General features: G+C 45.8%; 1 protein-coding gene across 2 annotated transcripts in view; it reads right to left on the reverse strand.

Moving 5' to 3' along the window:
- Nucleotides 1-3,470, reverse strand: part of LOC126569846 (cyclin-Y-like protein 1) — an 8,270-nt gene extending 4,800 nt beyond the window's left edge. For both annotated transcript variants that reach the window (XR_007607819.1, XM_050227230.1), the window contains exons 1-2: nucleotides 3,430-3,470; nucleotides 1-804 (exon numbers count right to left, since the gene is read on the reverse strand). The exon at nucleotides 1-804 is cut by the window's left edge. The gene's annotated coding sequence lies outside the window, so the exon portion shown is untranslated. The remainder of the gene's footprint in view (nucleotides 805-3,429) is intronic.
- Between the last annotated feature and the right edge of the window lie 6,530 nt (nucleotides 3,471-10,000).

Consider the following 10,000-nt stretch of genomic DNA (forward strand, 5'->3'; position numbering starts at 1 on the left):
TTTCTGCACAATCCACCAACGTCTCTGCTAGAGGATAATGGACACGGTTTGCTGCATCCGTACCATAAACGGATTTTACCGAATAAATTAACGATTAGAGCAGGCTGGACATCCACAGAAATGTTAATAGCGTAAAAAACATGGCCTGTACGTGTACGAGCTTAGGCTGAGAGAGAGCAAAAGAGCGGGATATATGCTGCCGTATTTCAGATTCTATCCTGGTTGACTAGTAGTTAGCTGTGACGATTTCTGTGTGGTGCCGTCTTTCCTGGAATCGCCTTTTCGGTTTTCTAATCGTTTTGCCTGTCCCTTTCCTTACAATGGACGGGACTGAAGACGATCGTTTGGTTTGTGTTCGGTGGCGTCTTTGAGACAGCGATTTCTGGCCGATTGCTATGGTACACACTTTCCTTCAGCAGCCTTATTGCAGAGACCTTGACCTTTTGTTTCCGGTTTCCGTTAACCCTAAGCGTATCGCTTCCGATGCACAGCTTGCGTTGACTTTTTGGATGACTTTCTTCTCTCGCTTCTTCTTATTCGATAAAATTTGGCACTAGATCACTTTATGGCCCTGGACAAGCGCGCTGCGGAAGTGTGACTGTTCGGTTATCGTAGCTTTCGAGATGACTTGCTGCTGTACAATGTTTGTTCTATTAGCTCTAAATACACGCATTTAGCGAGCGATTGTGCTGCTAGTTGGCTTTCCGGGGCTGGCCGATGAGAGGTCCGATGCTGATAATGTTCACTACAATCGCTATCTGATGATACGCCTATGCATGGTTATCCTCATGCTGGCACTAAATCCTGGAGATTGACAAACGAAAGAAAGAAAAAGGGGTGTGAGTAAAAACGATAATTAAAGATAGATGGGTAAGGGTCAGAGTGTTAATCGTTAATAGCTAATAATAAAAGAGAAACCAGATAAGACAGCAATGTCTACTAAATCACCTTCACAACAAAACAAATCATCCAGTAGTCATCTAGGCACCCATTGCCATTAATCAAACCATGGTGACGAACAACAGGTGCGCATCGTGGCCCGATTGGTTTACAAGACAGATCGTACAGCACACCGTAACGACCCATGTCACAGCATATCAATGCGGCGGTAGTTGTTGCTAGTATTGTTTTCACGCATTTTATACACGATTCGCAGTGTACTAGGATGCCGATGCACACGAAAGTGGAAGAAATCATGGATAAATGGGTAAGGGAGGGATGTAGCTGCCCGTACAAGTGATTTATGATGAATTCCAAATCGATGGTCAGCAGAGCGTACGAGAGACAGGGATGTCCGACAGAGGGAAGCGGTTTGCTCCGGTTCCGGTCCGCTAATTGTTTGTATTTATTACAGTTCCGTTTCCGTTGATTTTCGATGTCGTGTTGATTGAGCGGGATGAAACGATTTGTTTATTATCACGTCTTTATGTACCATTGATGGATGGTGTGGCCTTGAAAACAATTTTACGATTTTACGATACAAAATAGCAAACGAACTGCGAGCTTCTTGCGAACCAACCGGACTGACTGTTCCATGCAGACAGGTCCTCCTTCTGCGCCACTGCAATCACACTCCGTACCCACACCCACTTCACACCTGGACGATTTTGCTGGAAAGCGACACGCGATGCATCGGCTAATGGCCTCAAAACGACGGATTGCAGTTTGCAGCGGTGAAGGCGTGACCAGAAGAAACCGCATCAATCAACTGCGAATGCCCGCCAATCTGTCAGTACGCCACAAACGACGGGAAGGACGACCGTTGACTGCTCATTAGTAGGCCATTTGCCGTGCGGCACCGCCTTGGAAACGAGAAGATGAGATGATCTTTGCAAAGAATTTCACGGTCGCCGGGGTGTGTATCCAGGGTGGGATACAAAGCATCATACAAATCCAACACCTGCGCGCTGTCGATGCCGTGATCGGAAAATAGAAACCCCCGCGCAATCACGTGACCATACCGTAACCGCGGAACCGCAAACCATCCATAAAATCGGAAAGGTAAACACAACCTCGCGTATATCACGCTTTCGCCGGTCGCGCATGTGGGGCGCTCTGTGTCTCCGCTCTGCGGCCGATAATGAATCATAATTGCGCCATCTTTCGTGACGGTGAGCTAGAGAGCCAGAGTTAGTGCTCGGACCAATCGGACCGGCGATGCCTCTACATGCGAGTTGCAACAACCTCCGTTGGGAGCGCGAAACACTCGGAACAAATAACGAATTCAACGCACGACGAGTGAAAGGCGCAGCGGAACGCCACCGTAGCCCCGTTCAACAATAAATATATCAATCTGTCCGCCGGTCACCGTCACCACACAGGGGAAGGGCGTCACGTACGCGGTGCAAGGAAAGTAATTACCGGATTGTTTTGTAAAATTTAAACATTTGACTGTTGGCCGCTTCGGAGGGGTGGATTTCGCAAGTGGATGTGATTGATTTAATGTCCAATCTACATAACGCCAGTTGCTTGTCAAACAAGAAGATACCATAACTTATGTAAAGTTAACGTAATGGCTCGTTTTTGGCAAGATCTACGTGGGATTGTTTATAATTAATTTGTAACTTAAACTTCGAAACCCTACTGTAACCGGAAACTCTCCTTTCCTGTGTCTGCAAGTCCGCAGCGGTGCAAGTTCAGATTTGCACTACCAGCAGACGACGCTTCGCTAGTATTACTACTGCTACAAAAAACACCCTTGACCTTTTTCTCCTCCTCCTCCTCTTCCGTCTGGGGGTAAGAGTTAATGAAATATTAACAAAACCCTGATTTATACCCACCGGCCGGTCAGCCAACCGAACCGGGGGGTCCCGCTACTTCCGGCGGCTACAGGACTGCAGGATTTAATTATGGAAAACCGCCGGACCGCAAAGTCCAACCTAGTCCGAACCTCAATGAAGTGGAAATGTGCTTTTTTCATTCCTTATTGTTACACAATCCCTTGGTCCCGGTTTTTACCAGAGAACCGCAAGCCAGCTAAGCTGCTGCTGCTGCTGCTGCTGCTGCTGCTAGCAGACTGAGCGACAGTTAGGAATTGCATCGCCTTTGCCACGCGTTGATTCGAGAATAGAATGGAATCAAATGGAGAAAATGTGGAAAATGAAATGCTATTCCCCCTTGCTAACGGTTACTGTTGTTAAATGAATTAAAAATAAAACTATATCCAAAAGCATGCTGAAGCACAAAGAGTTTGGAAGTAACTGGAAACTGTATGGACAAACAAAGCAAAAGAGATTGTTGCAAGTAAAATTGAGAAATTATCTTCAAGTTAGTGACAGGATACTTCTCACCCTTATTACTTGCTTTCACTCTACCTTTCAGCTTCCAGTGGGTCAATGGCTATGAGTTTTGGCCATCGACACCGATGAAAAATGCTGAAAGGATCACTCTATTCTATTATTGAGTATAACCTCTCGTTCTAATACTTACCAACGAATGAATCCGTGTTGCTTCCGATACAGAACTGTTGGCTGTTTCCTAAAAGAAACCAATATAAACAGAACCGTATTAGAAGAATGCAACAGAGTTTCGAACAGTAATATGGTAGCTTAAATCAATTGAATCTATCGCGAAGAAAAGGGAAACCGCAACCTCTACGATAGCCACTGGAGCCCATTCCAAACACTTGAAACCATTTTTCCTTTCGCGACAAGGCCTTCTAATCGAGTCCAGCATTGTGTCTAGTGTTTGCGCAAATAATTAAGTGATTTGCTTCATTTGCTGTACCAATTCGAGAGCCGAGTGGCCGTGGGCAAATAACTCTGGTCCGCCACAATCGTGCCGCCAAACCGGGCAAACCGAACTTCCCCGTGAGCATACATTCTGTGAGTGAGCAAATACGCGAATCCCGCACCGTTTTGGTGCTGCTGCGCGCTACGAGAGGAGCTTACCGTGACTGCATCGGCTGGGAGAGGTAAGCCAGTGAGGGTACCACCGATTCTTGGTTTAGGATTTAAGTTTTTGAATCATTCCACCGTATTTGTTTTCGTCGGTTAACATTGCAAGCAACAATCGGTTCGTTAGATAACTGAATGGAATCATTCTGAATCGGTGAAACTACAATGTGATCCACAACATTACTTCCGGTCGATAATGAAAAGCCTGGCCAACAGATAATAACCAGATGCTGGCTGGAATATATTTAAGAAATTTTTTGAAATGATAAAACTGATTCATAAAACTGTAAGACATAAAAGATCCCAAATAATAGAAGAAGCAACTTGACTTGATTATAAAATAATAAAATAACACATAGAAACTGCAAGAAAAAGTAAGAAAAGAATTACAGAAAGATCACTTACTTAACATCATACGAAAATAAATGAAGAAGCAATACATAAATCGTGAAAGAAGCACCAATGAAATCGTCCAGGATGTCTATTGCAGCCGCGAATCCCCTACCATCACGTGTCCTTTGACATTTACTATTTGTTTCTTCGACTATAACGAGCGCAGAGGCAGCCCCTCCCGCATACTTGCACTACTAGTCGAGCCTTCAATTCAACTCGTGATGCCTCCTTGCGGTTACACTGGCCCGGGAGAGCCTGTTCGTCTTATGGCGCCACGAAACGGTGGTGACCTCGTTTCGTAAGCCTCGTTACGGCTCTAGAGCTATAGCGGGCCTCCCACCACTGCCACTGTCTGACCGGCAGCTGATCCAGCTGATTCCTAACAGCGTTCCAGGAATAGATGTGTGCCAACCATTCCCCCAGCCGGATCAAAAATAAACCAACCAACCAAGAATCAGCCGTGGTCAGTTCTCGTTCTACCTGAACCAACGTTGATATCCTGCGGCCCAACATTCCGACCCTATAAAGGATGAGAAGGACCGTTTTCTAGGAGGGTGCACACTACACATGCATTACTGCGATCGATCCCGGCAAATCCGCCCTCCCCCCCCCCCCCCTTCCCTTCCGGGTTCTGTCTGCAAGGAGCAGAGACTCACTCACACGTAGGTGTGGCTGAACTTTGACCTCTTGTTAGCTCGCTTCGAGGATGCCGTGGTAGTGAAGTTGTCGCTAAACCGCCCGTTGCATAAACTGCGGCGGGAACATTAAATATTTAAGATAAAAAAAGAGTCCGCCGGGATATAAAAGGGAAACGACATGGTTCAACGGGAAGGGAAAAGGCATTTTTCGGGGGGTGCACGGACGCGAACCACACGAGGATGTGGAGAAGAAGGAAAGAAAAACTTCCGTAAAAGAAAGCGCGGAAAGTGCAGCGGTTAGATAAAGAAAGAGAAGGAGACAGAAAGGAAGGACGGGGTTTCGGGAGATTCGAAAAAATGGAAAAGACTTTACGCCTTTTCCGCAAAACTTTCCATCCCCCCCAAAAAAAAAAACACGGTGTTTCTTGAGGATTCTCAGGCGCAAAAAAACACCGAGAAGAACAAAAAGGAAACCGAGTTTGTCGTGCTCGCTAGCAATTGAGTTATAAATTTCCATCTGGATGGTCAGATTCTCGGTCGGCTGCCTCCCCATGCTTATGGTTTTACGACTTAAACTATGCTACTTGTTCTACATTCAACTTGAAAGTTTCCTTTATACACCGAGCGTAATTGAAAGTGTGTGCAAGTTTATGCAAGGAGCGTAGTTAGAGAGTTTACTATCCAGTCGTTCAGGAGTATTCAGTATGTACAAGCAAACAGTAGAAAAGCTGCATATGCTTAACCATTTCATATTTTTTGATTGAATGTTTCCAAACATATATCATTCATTTGATTTTGTTTTGATTTCTTAATTCATACAACAAAATTTATGAAAAGTTGAACACGCTTCAATGTAAGAGTGATTATTTGCATTTTTAAATAGTGGGGTAGGAAATTTCCTTCGTTAATTGTTAATAAACATACGGCTCGTCCGTCCTTATATATGTTAAAAAAATATTTGCATTTTTAGACCTTGAATAACAACATTAGCTGGTCTAATAAATGTGTTTCTAAACCATTGAAAAACAAAAAAAACTCCATTATACAATACACATAAAAATTACTGACTACAAATCAGCAAATCGTTGCAGTACTATTTTTTAGCCGTTTCTTGACTATTTTCTTGACTGTTCATACAGTAGAAAAGAAAAAAAGAAAATCTCATTTTAGGTTCATGAAAAAAAAAACCTTTTTTTTTGGGCAACTATCGGGCGCCAGCTGGTTGAGCGCACATTCCGTGGGAGCCCCCGTAGGCAAACGATAGTGAAACGGACCAATCAGACGTTATCATAGCACACGTCTTATCAGCGCCGTAACATGAAGATAAGCACCATAGACACAAAGAAGTATCTTTTATCACAATAACACATAAATGCCATGCCGAGCCGAACGGCACGGGAGGAAGCGAGCGGCGACCCGTTATCTATTCGAATCGCATGTAACCGTCTCGGAACACATATCCCAACATTTAACAAACACGGCTACCGTGCTAAGACCGGCGATTTTGAAGATAGCGGGGCGTCTACGGTCTTCGACTTGGCATTCACGATGGACAAGCGCCGGAACAGCAAACAGACCGGGCCCGGACTGGTATGGCCAAACAGTAGACATTATCTATGCCCCCGAGGGAGTGAAGGTAAAGGCGTCGCATCAGCTGATGATGGTGAAAAGGGAGCGCGAGTGAACAATTACATCACCATAAATTGCTGGATTGTAGAAGCATCCCAGGCGCTTTCACTCAAACCAAGGGGCATCATCTTGAGTGAGATATCTTTGCCATATTGTCACCATTGTTTACCAGCATGCCAGCCAAGCTATCGGGTACAGAGTGCTCGAGGTCGAGTGGTCAGATGTTTGATAATGATTTGTGTGCTTCAAATATTGTCACATCATCGATTACAAACATTTTGTGTGTCTCTGTGTCATCTGTTAACGAATTCTTGTGCCCTAGATGCTTATCAAAGTGGGTAAAATAGACTGCGGAAGCTAGACAGAATTGGACACCCCCAGTGCGAGGCCCAAACATTGAAATCGATTGCATGAAATGCGGCGAACCAATGCAGTTCTCACCATGATTGCGTGGTGTCCTACTCCGGGCGATCCTAGAATCACAGAATGACAGATCCCGACTCCCAATTGAACGACATGTCGACTTGAGCCGAGGCGGGGCGGCCACGTTGATGGCAACCGCACGCTCAGTACGGTAAATTATTAAAAGAAACTATTTTAGAATCGCCACCATTAGCTGTGAGTGACGGCCTGGGTATCGATCTGGTTCTTCTCGTCGTCGTCGTCGTTCTCCCAAAAACCATTGCAACAGAGCGACGACTGGAGCTCATCTTTTGACGAGAAGCGAGAAGCAGAATCAGAAATCGATATTCGATCCTTTTGATCATTATACACAGGGTGGGGAGCCAACGGGAAATAGCACACATGCTGCATCACCATCGGTCCATACTCCCCCCCAAAACCCAGTGTTTTGTGGAGGCTTTCGAGGCATGTTTTCAAGCATGGAACGCGTAGAGCCCTCACGTTACGCTCGCAATGCGACGCGGGACTAATGATTTGTCAAATGAAATCAAATAAACCCGGAACTGGCGGCGTATGTGGCCGCCACTGGAGGGATTGTGATTGTGTGCCAGAACCCGTGTCAAAAATGGGAAAATCGACTAGCAACAGACGTAGAGAGGGAGTTGGGGCATGGCACAGCCCGGGAACAGTTGACACCCCATTTATTGATCAATTAGCTGCTACATTAGCTGCGATATTGTGGATCGATTAGTGCACGGTTTTAATAGAGAATCCTGCCCTGAAAGGAAGAGAGCTTCGTTTCAGAAAATGTATGCTAAAGCTTTGTTTTTTTATTAGAAAACGAAAGCCCTAATTTTCCACTCTTCTCCGCTAGAACGCAAAACGAAGACCAACCTCTTATCGTTGAAAATATTGAATTAAATTTCAGCCTAATGGCCACCGCCCTACTCTCTACTGAACGCCGCTCGTCCCTCCTTTTGTCTTGGAGTGCAAAATGTGACTATTACTCATTCCCTCGGATTTCCCTGATTTTTCCTCGCTCATAACATGCCTCGTGCCGTCGATTGAAGGTAATTGGATGTCACGAAACGTTACGGTATCGCGTACGTACGTGGGAGCAGTCACCAGCGCCACTGCCACCGACACTGTCTCAACGAAAAGAGCGCGACAGGGCGGTAGTGGATCCGATTTGGTGGATTGTGGATGCCGTCGCTACGTTCACCATATTCCTCCAACAAATAAATCCAACAGCGACGGCAATCCCTCCTCCCGGTCACCTGGCCTTCTTTTCAATCCACCCGCACAGACTGGCAACAGGTTGTCCACGCCACGGTTGGTGCCCGCCCCGACGAGTGTCATTCAATTTGCATTTTTCACAGATTTTCACGTGGAACCTGGTCGGGCCTCATCGTCGCCGCGACAGTCGGTATAGCACTTCGCAATGGAAAAAATGGAAGGTCAAAGCATCGTCGTCGTCGTCATCTTTGTCACCATCGTAGTGATTTTTTTTCACTTTTCTCGCACACCATAAGCTTGACGGAAATGCGAATAGAAATGAAATATGAGTACCTTATTTGCCAAACGCGTCACGAACAGCGGACGACGTACAATCCGTAAGACGTGCATAAACATTATCTATCTGGGCTGGCGAGAAACGACGACACTCAGCGAATTGGCTCCGTCTGACTGGCTGGCTGGCAGGATCGAACGTGATCCTCCCTGATCTCGCCCTGAAGTCGAGCAGCGCATATCCAGGGATCTTTTCGCGTGTAGATCAGAGGAATGGAGGGAACGAAAGGTATCTTACAGCACTCGGGCTATTCAGCAGAGATACATTCCTGTTCCAGCAACGTTAATATTGCTTTGAAATTCGTTTTGGAATTTAAATAATGTGGAATGCAAAGTCTCACTTCCAGCTAAAGGCAGACCTGTGCCAGGTAGGTGACAGAGTGATAGAGAAAGAGATAGAGGGAGGACGAGCAAGAGAGAGCGAGAGGCCTTACGCTTAATGTAGACCGACCGGTGACGTCAGTTTCACGTTCCTTTCACGGATGTTGCGCCACATTCGCCAACACCGCCTGCGGTGATGGTAAAAGGTGGGTTGCTTTGTGTGGCTTTGCTGGGAAACAGCACCAACAAACCAACAGCATCCAGCCGAAAACCAGCGGGCAACTTCGATTCGGATGCCACACCAGATGCGTGCAGCCTCTCGGAAAGCGATGCTGCTGCTGCTATCATTTTCATTCGTTTATCAATGTTCGCTAAATGAGTAGCGCACAGAGGTGTTCATCGAGGATAAATTCACTCTCTGGATCCGTCCGATGGTCAGTGCGGCTTTTTGCAACAGTTTTATGTTTTCCATCCATTTCAAACGAATCCCGAAGGCACCTGGAATCAGTGGAAATGGAAAATGTGGCGTTACACCGTATACTGCGCGGTGCTTCTGTTATCCGCTGGCGTTCATTTCGGCCTTCGGTCGACGGTTTTTTGTTCCATCTCGCATTTCGTTACCGCATCGTTATCAATTCAAATTGCAACGCAAACGCAACCGGGGGCCGACAGACCGAGTGGATCCGCGCTACTCTGTGTTTGCTCTATTTGGCTGGAAAGGGGAGGAAAGGAACAAATTGAGTTTAACCATACCGAGCCCCTGGTGTTGGCGGCAATCGTTTGAAATAATTTTAACTTTGATCAGATGGCCCATCATGAGAGTACATAACCGAAAGCATACAGTTTGGCATCCGATGGTGCTACAGTAAAATGGTGGCCAACAAAATTCATCTCATCGGGTCTTGCGTGAATTTAGAAAAACAAGATCGATAAGATGTACTCTAGTGATCAAAAAGCTGACCATAATTTAAACATTAACGAGACTGCTCCATACACTCAATTTAATTCCAATCAATTGGACCCTTTGTAGACGGAATTCGCCTAATACAGGATGATGATTGAGCATTTTCGTTCACCCGCCTGTCCGCTATCTTCGGGCATCAATTGGTTCATAAATAAACCTAAATCAAATTCATAATGAGAGGCCCTTGA

The sequence above is a fragment of the Anopheles aquasalis genome, chromosome 2 (genome assembly GCF_943734665.1).
Source record: "Anopheles aquasalis chromosome 2, idAnoAquaMG_Q_19, whole genome shotgun sequence".
Lineage (NCBI taxonomy): Eukaryota > Metazoa > Arthropoda > Insecta > Diptera > Culicidae > Anopheles > Anopheles aquasalis.